The sequence below is a fragment of the Alligator sinensis genome, unplaced genomic scaffold (genome assembly GCF_000455745.1).
Source record: "Alligator sinensis unplaced genomic scaffold, ASM45574v1 scaffold1026_1, whole genome shotgun sequence".
Lineage (NCBI taxonomy): Eukaryota > Metazoa > Chordata > Crocodylia > Alligatoridae > Alligator > Alligator sinensis.
In genome coordinates this window covers 524,987-543,731 of record NW_005842897.1, presented here as the reverse complement: position 1 = coordinate 543,731, position 18,745 = coordinate 524,987, and the positions used below count along the sequence as shown (strand labels likewise).

The window sequence follows — 18,745 nt, the reverse complement described above, 5'->3', positions numbered from 1 at the left end:
GGGGTGGGGGGGCTCCAATTCACCTGCCTCACCCTCCACCACCAGCTGGGCAACCCCCAGAATGAGCTCCCTCTGCTGCCTTTCCACCCTCCCATTCTGAAAACACAGCTGGGGCTGGAAGAGGGGTAGGATGTTGCTAGGGCAGAGTGGATGCAAGCTCACAGCTGCTCTAAACAGCAGCTTAATTCTCCAACCCCCAAAACCCAACAGCAAACATCTGCTGGGTCCAGGTGAGTGTTGTAACTCATGGCACTTCCTGCATAGCGCCATGAGTTACAGTGGGGAGCTGCTTTTCTGCCTGCACGTGAAGAGACGCTTAAGTGGGAAAGACATCTGCACAGAGCAGAAGAGGGCAATGGAGGAGCTGCTATAATTGTCCTTCAAAGTCACGGCTTGCCCACTCAGTGGCAGTGGTGAATTCTGGTGCTTGAGGGTCTGACATGCTCCAAGACCCAGAAATACATCACTGAGGAGGCTCCAGGCTTGTCCACCCTTTGCCACCTTCAAGAATGCCAAAGACTGAGCAAGGAAGAGCAGCCTCAGAGGGACACCTCCCAGCATCTTCACCAGTAAACATCCAGCTGCAGTGCTGCTTATGGGCAAGGGTGGATGGGTTGCAGACAGGGCATGCTTGAGCCTATCTGGGCTAGAACTTGTTGCTACCCTTAGTTTTTCCATTACCAAGAGCATGCCTACAGGATGGGACTTATGGGAGTTGAAGGGAAAGGTGTAAAGGTAAAGTCACAGTAAACTCTGGCATGAGTACAATACAAAGGGGCCTTATGTTACTGTAGCTAAACCTTGCACTACAGCAACCCAAGTTTGCTTCAGCTCTGAATGAGAGCATCTACGCAAGTGCTTTACCTTCACTTCTTTAGTTAACTCATTTAACTTTCCAGACTGTCCTCCTGTTGACAAGCCCTCCAAGACTCCTTGCCTTCGAGAAGCAGGGCTATAGTCACAGGGCACATCTTTTCTCTGGCAAGGAGCGAGTGCTTCAAGCTTTTCTGCTGCATAAGGCAAGTACCCTCTGCCTGATAAACACAGAAACACAGCCCCAGGGAAAACGTCCTTCGTATTTGGTGAGTCATTTCCCTAGCACCATTCCAGTGTTGCTTCACTTTTGTGTAACTCCACTAGATATGGGTAAAATCACTTCTTCCTCCAACTTTCCCTTAAGATCTGCTGCTGTTAAATTTGTGTGACTTCCATGGTGTAGAATAAGAGTTGTACAGAACTTTGTATTAAGTCCCAGAACCTGTAAAACACTTCAGTTCATGTTTCATATTAAGCACATGCTGAAGTCTCTCTCTCTTCTGCAAAGCATTTAAGCATGTGCTTAAATCCCATTAAAGCCATTGCCATGGCCAGTCAGTCATTGTAAAAGGCCTTTAAACCAGTTGCGTGTCTCACTTTTTTATCACGTGGTTAATTTGATAAGAATGATGATATGGTCATGGCAAAACATCAAGATAGGCACCTAAGGTGCAATTGCAAAATTCCCACTAGTGTATGCAAAGCAGGTGGTTTTGCTTACGTTTTCCTCTTGCTAGTATGTACCTTAGACTTACCAAAGAAAGATAAGTGATCAATAGGGGACAAATACCAACTCATATAATTTCTTATTTGCATATCCACATGTATTTTCTGTCATGCAATTGTCTGAATGCTCCCATCTTCATGTGTTTTGAGTGCTTAAATACAGAGTCACAGTGCAAAATGTATTAATGTATTAATTGGTGCGAAATTTGGCCAGGGGCAAAATGTTACTTAGAGGGACACTTGCATCATTGTTTATTCACAGAGGAATGCTATGTATATCTTGGCAATGTTCTTCAACCTAGTTGGACCCAGAAATTTGGCTTTTTGTCCTTTCAACAGTCAACTAAAGGGTAGAAAAATATCTGGAGAATTTTCATAGAAACAAGTAGGCAACAGTTGTATGTTGGAAGAGGAAGAGTTGGCCAATCCAGTCTCCTTCCTTTAAATTGCTTCTTCTTCCTTCCCCACAAGCTAAACTTGAAAGTCTGTATGATATCAGTGTAAATGCACTCTTTGCACTGGGTCTTTTCTGCAGACAGTAGAATTAAGCCAGTAGCTGGAAGATCTGCAAGTTATATCAACTTTTAGCTTCCTAGCCAATCAGCATGGGCCACTGTGGCTTCAGCCAACTCGAGAAACTCAGCATAGTTTCCAAACCCCAATCCAGAATGCAGTTTTTGACAGACTTGCTAAACATTACATGCAAATTGAACATTAAACAAATCGCTTCCTTCTCAAGCCTGCTCAAGGAGTTTCATTACATTGTTCTGTTTTTCTTGGTACCTAACAACTTCATGCCGGTGTCATTTAAAACAGATTTTAGCCATTTCAGAAGTCTGCAAAAATTATCTGACAATAATACACATTTGGTTTCAGTTTCTGGTGAGTAACTGCTCCTTAAACATGGTTTTGTGGTAACTTGTAAACTCAAGTCGGCTGCCGCACGCTGTGAAAGTCAGACTAGAGGAGTGATGAGGTGGTTATTGGTCCCAGGTGATTCAGGGCATAATTTTGTTGCTTCATTTATGTCTTTGCACTCTGCTGGGGTACATTTTAAAGTTTGTGTTGCTTTGACTCTGAAGCCTTTGCCATCCTCTTGCCATAATAATCACGCTTTTCAGAAATTCTTCCTTCAGCCAAACAGTTCAGAGTCCCAGCATCTGGAGTGAGTCACCGGACCTCTTTTTGTGACACTTTGGCGAGCTTCAATTAGATGCATTTTGAAGCAAAATCCCCTTTGGATACTGTTGCTTCCTTTGAGATGTTTGTGCTGTGGCCAGTATTACAATTCAAGCGTATCTTTACAGAAAAAGAGGTTTTTTAGTCTTAGCAGTAGTACAACAGGGATGCCTTAGACTTGGGGCACTTGGATTGGCTTCATCCTGGACTCCCCATAGCTGGGCTTAAAATAATTCAAAAAGAAATTGTGGGCCTCATCATGTCACATGCTAATCATGCGCACCGATTTTTTAGGTCTGTGAAGTCCCGGGCGTGTGTAAATCAGGAGAAACAGGCACGAATTGGGAGAAACGATCAAGAAATCAGTAGGGTGAAGCTGTTGTAAAGTCAGACTAGAAGCGGGTGTGTTTCTTCTCTCCTCAGAAAGGCAGAGGCATTCAGCACCAGGAAGGATGGCAACCCAAAGGCCCAGTGATGGGTGGTCCTGTCTCCTCCTGCTCTCATTGACTTTGGTGGAAGGGAAGATGGGAACATTTGGGATTTAGGAAGTTAGGCCCTCAGTACTGGGTCTTATAGACTGACTGAAATTGGTCTTATTTCTGGCCATCACTTTCTCCCATCTCAATTTCTACCAAAACTCTTTCAGAGGTTTATTTTCTCTGGAAGGAGAAGATGTTGCAAGGACACAGTTCACATGAAAGTTACTTTACATCCATTGAAAAACATAGTCACAAGACAGTCCTGGGACCATGGTCATCTGACCCTAACAGAGACGCAGTTGGGTCCAGATTTGGGGGGTCACTGTTAACTTGAGCAGCCCAACCCTGCACCTGCGCTCTGGGGCTGCCCAGGGGAGCAAGGACTATGCAGACCCCCGAGAACATGGGTTTGGTCTTACGCCGCAGCAGTCACAATGAGCACAGAAAAAGCAAGTGAACTGCGTGATGGCAGGACAGTAGGCCTTTCTCCTTTGGCGTGAAAGTACTCCCCAGAGTTGTGGGTCAAAAGGCTCCACCATGGGTGGCAGCTGCCGATGGTTTTGCCTTGGGAGTCCCGGCTCTTAGTTTAAATGAGAAGAAAAGCAACACAACGGAAAGATGTTGAGGTTCCAGTTGAAAGACCTCCTGTGCAGAGTCTCTGGTGCCTGCATTTGGCATTGGGGAAGGAGCATTGTCAATTAAATCTCAAGCACAAGTTGGGGAAGTGGGAAAATAATTGGCCACTCCTGTGGTTACCATGAATGACTTCATTGCCCAAAGGGAAATGCAGTTCTGTTAATTACTTCCTAAAAGTGCTCATCCACATGAAAAAATAATGGGCCTGCTTGCTCCGGGAACTTCATTCTCTGAAGTGAAGGGAGCCCATGTTTGGCTTTGGTAGCAAACAGTTGTTTCTGCCATACAGTCTGTCGGCGTTACTACAGTGAGTACAACACGGCTGCTTTAACTTCACAAAGATATTTAAGCCCTGAAGGGTGTAGGCGTGGACCTACCTTGAATCACCAAACTCACCTAGGTGCTTTTGCAAATCCCAGTAGACACCTATCTGTGTCCAAACACCTTTGAGCATCCTGTCCGTAGACCCAAACCCATCAGGATCAATGGGAAGTCCCATATTGTCTGCAGCAAGCTTTGGATTGGGTCCTTAGGCATCTGGCTGGATTTAAACAATATCTGTATTCTCCACAGAATAGCGTCTTCCTTGAACATCATGTGTTTGGATCACTAACTAACCTGTTCTGTGCCACCACAATGACTGAGGTGCTGACAACCCTGCTTGAAGCGGGTCTTATAGCAGCGGGTTTTTCCCCTGAAGACAAAGCTAACTGTAGAAAGCTCTGTTCTGTTTTACTTTGCTAGGGATTTGGGATTTGCTTGGTTTTCCCTTCCCTCCAGAAACCAAACACAGTAGCCCTTGGGGAGGAGGGGGGCTCTCTCTCCGAGTCTCTCTGTAAAAGTGAATGGCTGTCTGTCTGTGCACAAGGTCTGCCTGTCGGCAAAACGGAGCAGTCGCAGGTTGCTGTTCTGTACAATTAACCATTTCCACTTCTGTCTTGCAAGCAGCACATCGCACTCCTCTGCCACTATAATCTGCATCACTGTTATACTCAAGTCAATGAATAAAGTTCTGTGCTTTATTCTTACTGGGTGGGTGCCAGCTGTTTCATTTATTCCTTCGTTTCTCGTCTTCACAGCAGCTATAGAACAGGACGTTGAAGGAAAAGAGACAGAACAACTGACCAAGGCAGCTAAGTTGTACAGGACATTTGCAAACCTGGGGTGGGGCTGAAGGTTTCTTGTAAGCAGCTCACTATAAATACATGCATGTACAAATGATTTCCTTTGCGACAAAAAGGCACAAAGCCATCAGAAATGAGAGATGCTTGTGTTGTTGTGTATATGCTTGCTTTGTAGTTTTCCTCTGTGTGTGTCCAGTTCTGATCTAAGCCTTTGCTCAGCAAGGTAGTTAAGCATGTAAGCCACTCAATGAGCCCCTTTACTTGCTTGAAGGTAGACATCTTTAAATACCTCACCCAAGGCAGGACTTTCGTCCAGTCCCATGGACCATCTGTGGAGAAGAGCGTGGAGGTGTCCCTGGAAGCAGGCTGCAGGACCGTTCTGCTCATCAAGGTGCCAGGTAGATCCATTTAGCTTTCTGTGAGTGCCCTTCGGTGCTTATTCACACAGGATGAAAGGGCCGTAGCAGAGGAGGTGCTGAAGACTCACAACTTCAGGTGACTTCAGTGACTGCTGCGGGGACACGCAGCATATCAGCACAACCCTGAATCCTTCCCACCATGGGAGGTATCAATAATCAATTGGCTTTCAGGAGATAGCCAAGTGGCTTGCCCTGGAAACACCACATGGAAAAAAAGGCGGGATAATTTGTGCGTTCCTGTTCCCTAGTGCAAACAACAGAGCCTCCATGCCACTGGACTTAGTTTTCCTTTTTGAACAGCTCTGGGTCACATATCAGGCCCCTCCTGGCCCAACCCAACCAGCCACATGATCCATCTGCGCTGAACTGACCTGCACCTCCTGTAGCTTCTGGGCACGGTAAGACAGGGCAGCCCGGTGGAAATGTCTGCTCTTGGTATTTCAGGTCAGCCTCTTCACCTCTACAGAGCACTGCGGGGGATGAGAAATGAGACAGCATCCCTCAAGAAATGCAGTGGCTATCCAGCTGTTAAACAGCAGCCCCATGGTCTCTATGGGTAAAGAACAGGGGACCTGATGTAGCACAGATCTATCTACAAGGAGCCAGGGCAGAGCACATCTCTGTGCTGTGCTGATGGCTCATGCGCCCCCTTCCCACATGCCACCATGTTCTGTCTTCCTTTCCCTCCCCCCTCCCTACACCCCCAGGGACTTTTGCAACCACAGGTTGCCTCCAAGCCCAGAGACGGGCTCCTTCCTATTAGAACTTTCTTCCACAATCATTGCAGGCCTTACATGTATGTAAGACTTGACTCAGGGAGGAGCTGTGTGCCCAGGCTCTCACTAATGGGACAGTGCCCAGCCTACTGCAGCAAACAGGCCCTTCACGAACAGAGCTCCGATGCCAGTCGTGTTACAAACCCAACCCAGCAGGAGCAGCACCTTTGCATCTGTGTCATGGGATATTTGCGCTAGGATTGGAAAAAGGATCAGTGCCTGTCACTGATCCTTTCTCCAACCCTACCACTAAGCCTTCTTCTGTGAGGAAGTTGCCAGACCTCACAGCTCAGGGATAGGGGTGAGGGTGATAGTGATGCCCAGTCCGCTTGGCTTTCTCAGTTAAGTGAATTAAATGTGTAGGTGGGGCAACAGGAAGTCAGCTGAATTGCTCTTGAGTCTTAGGAATAGCACCTAAGGAAAAGATTGAGGCACGGCTTAAACAAGGTACTTATAACAGATTTTTATTTGAATACCTAAGAGCCCTCAATGTGGATCCAGATCCCATTGCGCTAGGTGCTGTACAAATTAAGAGCCAAAATATAAGGGCCTCTACTTTAAGAGCTTGCTGTCTAACTCCCACGGGCCTCTTCAGTTCAACAGCACTGCACACACACCCAAGCAGCTTGCTTTTCTAGTTACCTTGCATGCCTCTGTCCCCTCCATTTGGTACCGACTTCCTGTGTAGCTGCCTCACCGCCCTCAGTTGTAGTGCTGCTTCTCACTTTCCACCACTGTCTGCTTTGGTACCATCTCTGCAAAATGAAAGCTTCTTATCCAACCTCAGCATCTTGTGTGGACGCACAGCCATATCAGTGAGAGCTGGACTGGTGGTTAACGAGCATCTGTGGCTAAGAAAGAGCAGGGGTGAAAACAGGGGCCTATGGCAGCTGCATGAGGGACCTGCTGTAAGAGTAATAACTGCTTGCTGGCTCTTCCTTGAGGGATCATATGAAGGTGTAGCACTCGCCACCTATGGTCAGACAAGCATGAGCCAGCTCCCTCTGCCTTCCACGTGAGGGGAAAGGTAGAATTAGCAAAGGGCACCTTGCCCAATTCAGCGAGGAGTCCCAGGGTGGGGGGATGGAGGCAGTCCTCAGAGCATTCCCTCTACCAGGAAGCCAGGTTGTTTGCAGACTATCCTCCCTTCCCCTGACTCCACAGGGAATGGAAGCCATTCCTCAAGGAAGTCTCTCTTCCTTTGGTGCCTTCCTGCCAGGCAGCATGGTGCCAGGAGGAAGGGGTGTAGCAATACAGAGGCAACACCGTACTCTTTTACATCTGCAGTGGGATTGAGGCCCTGGGTGGCCATGATGCAGCGTGGTGGCCAAGCACTTCCTGCCCCACTTCAGCTCTGGGGGGCAACCTCCTTTTTACTTCGCCTGCCATGTCTTGATGCAACTGATATTTAGGGAGGCTGCCCCAGGGCCCCGATTTTGGCCTCAGTTTCTCGCTACCTGTTGTCTCAAGTGCATAGCTGGCACCTCACTCCTCCAACTGAGTTGCAGCCCCCTGGCCTTATCTGTGCCTCAAAGGACAAGTCATCTTAGGGGCAATAATTGTGGCCTCCATCCTCCCCTGTAGCCATGCCCATGCCTTGCAGGTGTTGTTCTGACACCATCCTGAACCTTCCTATGGGGTCCTCTGCCCTCTTAGATTTAGTCCACTGTTATTCTGCTCAGAGCAGGGGGCTGGACCTGATGATCTCATGAAGTCCCTTCCAGCCTAAACTTCTGTGAATTCTGGCTGCCAGCCTCCAGGCATGACACACTTGTCCCAGCCTGGCTTTCTCAGCCCCCTCTGTATGTTGGGCCCTGGGCCTGCTGAAGTCCCAGGCCTGAGTCAAGGTTGCTCTTTTTTATCTCTCAACCCCCTGGGGCCCCTAACTCAGGCAAGGCTGCTTATGCACCCCACAGTCCCCTGGGTCCCCAGGCCAGAGCAGGTGGTTCTGATGCTGCTTAGGCCCCTTACAGTCTCTGACCCCTACAGGGCTGTATGTGGGGTGCCTCTCCAGTATCCCTGTGGCCCCCATAGTGCCCCCCATAGCCACAACCGGTCCTCTGCTTCTAATTCAAATGCAGCACAAATACAAGTGACCACTTTCAACAAAAATCTCCCGTACTCTGGGTTTATGCTTTCCTGTAAACCCTACCTCCCTTTGGGCTCTCATTTCCTGGCTCCCACAGGTGGCTCGGGTGCTTGCTAGGCTTCCTCTTTCAACCCCACTCTCCGTGGAGCTCTACTCCCTCCAGCACGCAAAGGCCCCAGGCTGCCTGCCTTGCTTCTGGTGCTGGATTTATATGCTTTTGGAGCCTTGCCCCTTCCAGTCAGGTGACTCCCCAGTTGCACACGGGTTTCTCCTTGGGCTTAATGGTCAGCCTTCCTCTCCCTGCTTCAGCTTAACGCAGCTGCTTGCAGCCTTTACTTTCAGGCTGCCTGGACTCTGCCCCGTAGCCAGCTGGTTGCAGTGCGGCTAGCTGCTGCTCAGCTGCCAGCCTACCCTGCAAGGTTGGCCTGCTGCATTTTCCCCTTAAAGTATGGAGCCCCTAGCTCCCTATTACAGCATCCCACCTGCATTTCTGCACTGGGATCCCCTAGCAGTGCAAGGGCTGGGGCTGTGGAGGAGAGATACTTTCCCTGCCTGTCCAACCCCTGACGTCTGGACAGCTGCAGCCACATGGGCAAGGTCTGTCATAGATCATCTCCCCAGGCAGGCTCTGAGCAGAGGCAGTGAAGCAGCACAGCCAGCCAGGACTGTGCCTCACCCCCAAAGCAGGCAGCTGCAGGGTGGGACCTCTTCTAGGACAGGATCTCTGATGCCTGGACCTGTTGAACCAATGGCATGATATCCAGGCCCACTGAACGGTGAAGACTTCCCCCACTGTACAGTAGATCAGCGGTGCATTTTCATTTATGACTGGTCCTGCTGGCTCAGAGGCATTATCTTTCTGTGTGTCTCCACATGCTACAGGGCACGGTTTTGGATGTTCCTGCAATCTCTTCCACTCGGTTCCATTAATGTTTTATTCCGGCCATTCCCAGTGGCTTTGTTATCTCTCGCCGCTTAAACACGCAGAAAGGCAAGGAAACCTCAGTCCTGCCACATCCCGATAAATAAAATAAAATAAAGTCAAGCTGTTTCTCTCCCCTTCCCCCCACTAAAAGCATTCTTGGGTTTGTGACCCCTGAGTAATGGCTGTGGAATGCACTACATCCTACAGCACAAGAGGCATCTGGCTATGTGAATCTTCTCAGCATGTTAAAAATACACAGATAATGAGTCTGTAAATAGATTAGATCAAGACAAGTCAAATGTCAGTGCTAATCTGTTTTCAAGTATAGAACCAGAGACCACTTCCTCCTGCCAGGATTAAAGCACAGGTCCCCATGTACCTTTCTCGCCTGCAGCCAAAAAACTTTCCTTTCCCCAGCCAGGTTCTCACAAAACACATAACCATAAAAAATGCAGTGTCTTCCCCCTGCTTTTCTGCCCCCACCCTCTCGCAGCCCTTTGAATTTGTGTCTGTCTGCTGTTTGGGGCGAGGGTGGGAACTCAGTGAAAATTCAGTCTTGCCTGCCGTTTTCTATTGTAAAAAGGACTCTGGGGAATCGTATTTGCTGTTTTCTATGGCTCAGCAAGAGGGTGAGAGAGAGGAATTGTTCCAGGAGTTCCTATTACAAAGTGCTCTTTCACATACACTCACTTTTATTTTTAAGGATGTGAAGATTGAAGATCCAGCAGCATTGAAAGGAGAAGTTTGCTGCACTGGTGCTGAGATCAAACAAGTGTCAGACCCCCACTGTGACCCACCGCATGAAGTGACTTCCCTTTGTGATCAGTCTTGAGCATACAGTGCTAGACCTGAATGATAAACTGCACAGGTAGCTAATTGACTCAGCACTGGGAGGCTGTCAGAGCCAAATGCCTTTGCAGAGACATATGCAAGCTCTGAGGCTAGCATCTGTCACTGAGCTGAGCCCTGGGAACAAAGTGATGGGGCTGCTTCTCTGGGGAGCAGGTGTTTGGTGCTATGTTGCAAACAGCACCAGCCTCAGCTTTGTTGCACACCTAATTCCAGAAGCATAAGCCGCTTTGGTGAAGAGGGATGTACTTATTCCATGTGCTGGAGAACCTGCTCCCTACGTGATGGAGCACAGGTGTGAAGGGACCTGACAGCTGCTTGGAGAATCATGTTCACTGCATAACATCTGCCCTGAGATCCTTGGCAAAATCATTCCTACAGGTTCAGCTCCACTCACAGCTGCATGAAGAGTGCTGGTGTAAGCAGGACTCCAGTGAGAAGTGGGATTTACATCCACTACAAGGCCTGGTCTTGGAGCCACCCTGGTATACACTAAATTTCGATGGGCAAAACTGCCCTGTTGACACCCCCTTGCCATGCATCTATGCCTCATATTGACCCCAGCTCCCTGAGAACAGTGCAGGTGTCCTGTACGGCAGCTTTCCCATAGCTTGGCACTCATCCCTACACACAATGCATCATGTTTTTTGCCTGAGACGTGCATAACTATAATGTGTTATCACAAGCAGCGAAGCATGGAAGAGATCTGGGGAAATGCGGTGACAACTGAAACAGTGGTGGTAACATTTGCTAGTGCTGATAGGTCTTATCTTATCAACTGACAGCTCTTACCTGTGGCCAGGCTGTAAATACTAGGTAGACACTGGCACTTTGTCTAAACTAAGACTTCTGCCATTGCCATGATGGATTGGAGCTGAAAGCAACAGTGGGAAATCTTTGTTTAAAAGACCATAGTATGTCAGGCTGTGGTAGAGACGGTATGACCCAAAGCATGGACCAAGAGCCCGCTGTTCTGCTGTGTGACAGTCATATCACCGCTACATGCCTTTCCAACTGTCTTTTCTAGTTAAGACTTTAAGCTCACTAAGGCAGGTGCTTTGACCAGTGAGTGCCAGCTTTTTGCCGGGTGTGCTGCTAGCCCCTCGCTCCCCCTGTGTGCCACGCCAGTCCTCTTCTCTGCCTGATCTGCTGCTGAGCTGTCTGTCACCTCCTTCATCTGTCCCATGCCACTTGCTGCAGGCTGGCCACCCTAGCCTTAGAAGATGTGTTTTTCTAAAATACCAATGACAAGGGGACTCCAATTTTGCATGCAGGTACAATAGCTGTAACATATGATCCTGTAGAAAGCAATAATAAAATAGGGTTGACCCTGATTAAAGGACACCATTGTTTGCCACAAGTTTTCCCTGTATGTCGTGAAGCTGTAGACAAGCTCATAATCCAGACCAGTTCTACAATGAATGAGTGAATAAGCCCCTGTTGAGAAGTGCCTCTGTTATGGTCCTGAAACCTCACTGGATATTAAATGAGCACCGGGGGTGATCTCTGTTGTACAGTGGTTAGCTCTTAGCCCTAATTACCACTTTGTAGGGGAAATCCCAGCTGGACATAGGGACATAAGCAAGATTTATTAATGCAATTAAGTGAATTAGTCCTCCAGCAGGGAGCTCTTTAAAGGCACAGAGAATGTAGAAGACAATGGTAAGCGAAAGCTTGAGATGTTGATACCTATCATGTAGCTTGTATTTCCTTTTTATCAGGTACACAATGAGTTTAGACCCACTCTCAGGACCAGGATGTGATGATAAGCAACCGTAATTCAATTTTCTGCTGAGCTATAAACATTTGATCTGTTTACTCTTCAGGGTAACGTACTGGAAAGTCATCCGTCAAGTTAGCAATCCTGAGTGCAGCGTATCAAGACAGCTCAATTCCTTTTGGGGTGAGGCGGTGTATCTTTACCAACCTATTCTCCAGGTTACGAGATGTTGGCCTGGTATGGTGTGTTATCTGTTTGGGTACAAAAGCAAGCAATCCCCTAGGTGGATCATAGAAATGTTTCCCATATTATGGTGGCAGAGATGACCACAGAGATAAAGGTTACTTAATCTGAGTAAATAAAGATACAGCTATTACTGTGCCCATTTTGAGGTCTTTGTCCAGTCAGGCCACATCCATGAGTGTTTTCTGTGGACAAGGGAGATGTACTACTCCACCAAATGGTGTTCTTCTATAAGATATTCTGTGTATATGGGATGCTTACAAAACAGCCTGGGGAGAGCTCACAGCATCCCCCTTAGTTTTCTCTGTGACCCTCCTCTCTAGTAATAATAGCAATTTATGTTGAGCTGTGAATGCACTTACATTCGCCGTCCATGTGACAAGCAAGGCCTTCCTTGCTTGAAGCAAGAACCAAACCCTCCCGCTGGAGCAGGCAGCCCTAGGCTGCAGGATAGTTTTCAATATTCAACGCTTAGTGAGCGCTCCAGTTGCTCAAGGACACTGTAGTGAACATCTTAACAGTACCCTGCTGCTTTGCTTTACTCCTGTGTATTTTGCATGATTTAAAGGTAAAAAGGTATAAGTTACGGCTATTTTGGGGGTGTGGTATAAGCCAGTCATTCAATGAGCAACATAATTGTCTGTGACCTCTCCGTCTGGGGGTTCAGCTTTGATCAGACAAAGGGCTAGATTGACAAAAGACTGCACTACAGCACCTGCTGTTGTAATGCCTAATTTGTAAAGAGGCCAACGTGCTGAGTTGAGGAGCTTAAGTTAGCAGGGAAGGCCATGTAGAGGAGAAAGAACTGAGCATCTCCTTCCAGTTGGGATTCACAGACATGAAGGCTGTTTCAGAGAGTCAGGCACCAAAACCTGCCATCCCAAAGCACAAGATATGGGAGCAAAAGTCAGGACCCCAGGGCTGGAAGGGACCTCCAGGGTCATCTAGTCCAGCCTGCTATTGAAGGGCATTTATACACATATCTTTGTCTGCTCCAATACACCAGAAATCCTGGAGCAGACTCGATTAACCAACTCTGCAGAGCATGCGAGCTGATGCGCCTGGCACTGCATTGCATCTGTATAAATGGCAAATTGTACCAGCACGCAGAAAATGGTGGCAGTGCACTTTTGAATTAAAACACCTTTGATATGTTTTAGTTCAAAAGCGTACTGCCGCCATTTTCTCAGTGATGTGCATTTTGCCATTTATACAAATGTATGTGCTGCAGCACTGGGCATTTTTAGAAGTGCTTGGTGGTGCGGGGCATGCATGCGTACAGATGCCAGAAGTGGCAGGGGTGGGGACCCCTTTTATCTACTAGTCCAGTGAGATGTAGGAGACCTGGCTTCAAATCCCAGCTTTGCCTGATCCCACATTTCAAGAAAGTGGTCTCAACACCAGGCTATCAGGGATGCTGGGTCAGGGCGGGGAGGAAAGGGGGGGGTTGATTTTCTGCAGGAGTAGTTTGCCTTTGCATGAAACAGTTAAATATTCTTTGACCCAGCAAGAGAAAATAACTGTAGTGTAATGGTTACGGCACTTGTCTACGTGGAGGGAGACCTGGGTTCTATTTCCTGCTCTGATCGCGAACACTTAATATGAACGAAATTACCCCAACATTAATTTGTGAATCTAGTTCTTTCTTTTATCAAAGCTGAACCCCAGCTCGGAGATCTGTGACGATGCTGCTCAAAGAACGACCTGCTTTTACTGAATCAAGATCTCCTTCCTGCCATGTGAGTGCCCCAACCCCCAGGCGACCGCATCTCAGCTCAGCGCTCATAGCATGCAATCTTCCTAGAAACAGGCTGTGCCCATGAGATGTAACCCTTGAGCTCAGAAAGTCGGCGCAGGAAGTGGCTGCGACAAGTCTCGGAAGAGTCCCCCAACTGGGTCCGCATCCCTTGGTTTGGTTCGCAGGGGCCGTTCCAGTTCACGTGCTCCAGCTGTGACACCTCCACAACCTGCCTCCTCCACTGATGTTTTCTTTCTGGCCCTTTCCTTACCTTGATTGGTCCCAACCTTATTTTCCAAACAATAATAGCACACTAATAGCTGTATCTTTCCAACCTCCCCACATTTTACTTTTATGTTCACTTGGTTCCTACTTCCCTGGGCTAATTGTTATTTCCACCCCAGTGGATTTCCACAGCAGCTCTCCAAACCATTCCCAAACAATGACATTTGTGGATTAGTTCAAACATTATGTGTTCACGCCCCAGCGGGCAACATTTTCTGAGACTCTGGAACCCATTTAACTCCCAAAGAAGGTGGAAAAGGATCTATGATGGGAAAATGCTGTGGCATAAACAGACACGTAACAGGAAGGGAAATACATTAAATCAAATGAGCTCTCAGACTCCATTTGTATCATGTTTGTGTCACCTGCAGCCGAAGAGTTTTGTCATCTATTGAAATTTTTTAAAGGTAAGAAGAAGAGAGAAAATTCCATTCCCTAAATTATGCAATGGCAAACCATCCTGTCGCTATATTATTCTTGCCTCTGGTATTGCCCCTGTAATCCAGAACTGTTGCTATTCAAAAGCAGTGCATCCAGAATTAAATTAGCTGCATCTATCAATCCTGGCACAGGTGCTGTCAGGAGCAGAGTTCCTGTCTACAATTATCCTCCAGTCCAGGAAATAACCTCTGTACTCAGGGCCACTGACGGGTTTGGTCGGTCTCCTCTGCACTTGTGTAGGGCATAGCAGAGCTTGAATGTCCTCTCCAAAAACCTCCCTATCCATTTATTTGTTCTTGTTCCTGGCTGAGTGCTGTTATGCACAGAAACTGGCCACTCTTGCTGTCTCCATGGAATGCAATTGTGAAAACTTCTCCAGGCAGCTGGTCCTGAAGCACCAGGTATTTTTACTGTTAGTGCGGTGTTGACAGCCAAGGAATTCACTTTTGAACAATAATTCATGTGCATGGAGGAGAGTTATTTTTCCCAGATGCTTTTTTCAAATGAAATCAACCACCTCCAGCACCAGCCCCACAGCAAGTCATTAGCAAAGCAGATCCACTGAAAACGCTGTGAAGCAGCAGAATGATGTCTTTGGACTCCGGTTGTTTGCAGCTCACCGCTTCTGGTTTGTGGACTCAGGCCTATAAACCAAGGAGGGAACTTCCACCTCCTCACCCTAACCCCCTATGCACAAAACTTCAACTTTTGCAAGTGGATTGCCATGCCTTTGAGTGATTACAGAATCCTTCCCCCGCTGTGGGCAGGCTGCAACCCAGCATGCCAGAAGCTTGTTGCATCCCCTATGCTAGACCGGTGTTTGTTGCCGTCTGCAACCTGTACAGAAGCTTCTGGTCGCGCAATGTTTCCTCCAGGCCAATGTATTTGGAAGATGAACTCTAGATTCCTTATTTGACTGCACGACCCTCCTATGTAGATACTTCTAAGGGCTAATACGGGGCCAGTACAGAAGTTCAATGCAAGGTGGTAGATTGAATTAGGGAGAACTGTGTTTTATCCCTGGCTGGGCTGCTGGCCTGCTGGGTGGCCATAAACTAGTCCATGTGAGTGGGTAGTCCATCTGACTATTTCCCCATCTGTAAAGTGGGGGATAATGCTTTGAGTCTCCACTTGAAAAGTACCCAGTTGGAGCTGAGTACTGTTATTAAAAGTTCAGAGGAGAAGACGTTGCCCCAAGCAGCATTCCTACAGAGACCATATATTTCTAATGGGGCCATTTCAAGCATCAAATGAACATTCAAGACATTTTAGCTGAGCACAGCCTTTAAGAAGAAAATCTCCCTTGAGACAATAGGAAGCCAGGATCCATTTGGTGATAAGCAAGGTCGTGCCTGTTGGTTTGCTGATTGCTGGAGCCTCCTAGCACTGGAATGCAGGTGAGAGCGAGACCCCAGTACACATCTGTACCCTCCTCAGACCCGCTCCTTTGATCTCCCTATCTTCTGATGTAATTACAATGTCTCAGCCAGCATTCTCTATGCCCCTGCCTTCCGCTTTCCCCTGGCCTGACAGACCCCTGAGGGCCTGCGTGTCCTTTCTCAGAGTCTGTCCTGGACCTTGTCTATATACAAATTTGCTTTGGCTTATTTAAACCCCCCAGAGAGATCTTCAAAGTCACTCTGGACAATTGATCCAAATTAACTATAGGTGTCAACTTGAAACTGTAGACGTAGTGGATGCATTTACTTGCATCAACCCTTGTACGGCCACTCTGAAGACTTAATTTCATTCCTTTGATAGTAAACAAATGAAACGGTGACATTTAAATGAGACTGTCCATGCAGGGGCGTAATGTGGTGCCATTTATCCACTTTACAAATCATTGCATGTTCTTGAATGTAGACATGCCCCTTAAAGTTGGCCTATGCCCATTTAACCTATTCCTAATTGACCTAGTGAGACCAAATTAAGCCTCTTAACAGCCTTTTCCACTGGTTTAATGACATTTGGACAAAGGAACTGATGTAATTCGGAGAGCCTGGGCATAGAAACTAGGTACCCTGCAAGATAGAAGAGGGCAGGGCTTATTCCATGATAACTGGCCATGCCCACACTAATCCCATGTGGATGAAAGCTATCCTGCCATTCCCTTCCCATTGAGTCAGAAGGTGCATGCAGACAGCTACCAGCGATGGTACCTGCAAATCCCCACTCCTTTCTACCTAGAAGAAATAATTCCTGTCTGTGCCCGGTTTGTGGAGGAAAGCATGCCAGCCCAAATAAATCCTGTGTGATAAATGAGTGATGTTTCCCCCTGAAAGTTGGGTAGCATGTGACAGATGATAGTCATGTCACTCAGTGCATTACTGGAAGGCACTTAGGTGCAATGCAAGTGAAGGCACAATCAGAGTCTTGACAAGATCAATGTTGAGAACTTGCCATTGCCCCTAAGCAGAAACTTCTTCCTGCCACGGATACCCACATGCACTATTGCCCTTGCTCTTTTCTTTTATGTGGTGGGGGAGGCTGGAGGAGATGCTGTGTGTTCTTGTAACCCACATGCCCAGAGCCGGGTTAGCTTCCCGCAGCCAGTGCAATACATTACTGTGCCTTTGGAGGGCTAGTTAGAATAGCAAGCTCACATGGCAGTGTGAAATAGCCTTTGCAAGAAATTTGGTTGGATACAAATAAATAAAGTCTTAATTGTGTCACAGAACAGTCTCTCAGTCATCCATCTTTCTATTAAACTTGTGAATTTTAACTACTCAGCCTTGTTGGAGCAGGGGAGAGGGGTTCCCCTCCATTTTTCTTCTTTTAAGCTTCTATTTATATTCTCTCAGTTGCCTCTGCCAGAAGATCTCATGTGGATACATTAGGCCTTTTCAAAAGGAAAGTTGGATTACAGTGATTTTTCTCCCCGTAGGACACAACAGCCTCATCCCTCATAACAGAGCGCTACACTATAACTTCATAATAGGCATAGTGAAGCTGGCCTATTTAAATGGAATACTTAATGATGCCGGGGACGGCAGGAAAAATATCGTTCTCTGTTCTGTGTGGAAAATGGAAGCTACTATTTTGTTGTTCAGCAAGGCTGACTTTTTTACCCAGAATTAATTACTAATGCAGCAAGAAGCAAAAAATACACGATTTGGCTATCACAGATGAGATGCTTTGCTCCAGAAGTTATTTCCAGTCGGCGCTGACAGGTCCTGCAGTCCCATATTTATGGCAAATGTGGGGGCCATAAAGGAGATGTGGCTACATAATTCCTTTTTTTTTTTTTTTTTACATGTACTGGGATTAATTTTGTTGGATTTATGCTTTTCTATATGGACCGTGGATTCCTTGTTTTCACTGAAGCAGCATTGACCTCAGAAGTGTGCTTTGGTTATTGACTTTGGCCGGGTCGACATGGTTTGTGTCTAAAGAAAAACCAAGGGCTGGAAAACCTTGTCTTTGGGGAGATGCCAGAATAAACATCCTTTTGTGAGCTCACAATTGACATCAGACCACAGTTTATGTAATATGTGAGCATGATGATGATGGAGAAGGATTGAAAAACAACCCAATGAAAATGAAATTTGGCAAAATGTAATGTTTTCCCATTAGCTGATAAAATTACTTTTCTTTTGCCCAGCATAAGGGTTTGAGTGGTGCTAAAAAAATTCTAGAGGATGCTCTGCGGATGTCAATTTTCTGTTCAGGGTCAGTCTTTATAGTTTAACTATGTCAGGTAGGATGTGAGATCTTAATGATATACTGGTACAACTATAAAATAGGGAAGTTATATTTTAAAAGCACTTTCTTACTGGTAATTGCATCCACACCAAAGGGAGTAGTTAATTATATTGCTATAGTATAGTATACAACCTTTGTGTGCAGATAAGACCTGAAGGTCAGATCCTATTCCACCTAGTAGGGACCTAAGTATGATCCTATTCTACCTTATTCAAGTCCGTGAACAATGCTTATGGGTCCTCGTGTCCCTCACTGCTTTTCTGTGACTCTCTCTTCAGGCCAAAACGGTGGCGTGTTACTGAAGGAGATGCATTAATGGAGTTTCAGGGACTGAAACGGGGTGGAAAAAGATCTCACTTAGGGCATTTATACATGTGTCCTGGGAGGGGGCATTGTAATTGGAGTGACTCCGAGAGCTGCTCTAATTAAAGCACCAGAAGCATCACATGTATCAGCATCCCTGCACTGTTAAAGCTCCCCCACTGCCTTTTTTCAGTGTGGGGACATTGATACGTGTGATGCCACGCTCCAGCAGCCTCAATGCGTGTGTACAAGCACCCTTAGATGCCCTCGATGCATGTGTATAGGTACTCTCCAG

General features: G+C 47.0%; 1 long non-coding RNA gene across 1 annotated transcript; it reads left to right on the top strand.

The window, feature by feature from the left end:
* On the top strand, window positions 1–18,040 carry LOC112548051. The gene is made up of 4 exons (XR_003091860.1): window positions 1–5,358; window positions 9,873–11,921; window positions 13,639–15,842; window positions 17,330–18,040. It is a non-coding gene; the product is annotated as an uncharacterized LOC112548051 (long non-coding RNA).
* The last annotated feature ends 705 nt before the right edge of the window (window positions 18,041–18,745 follow it).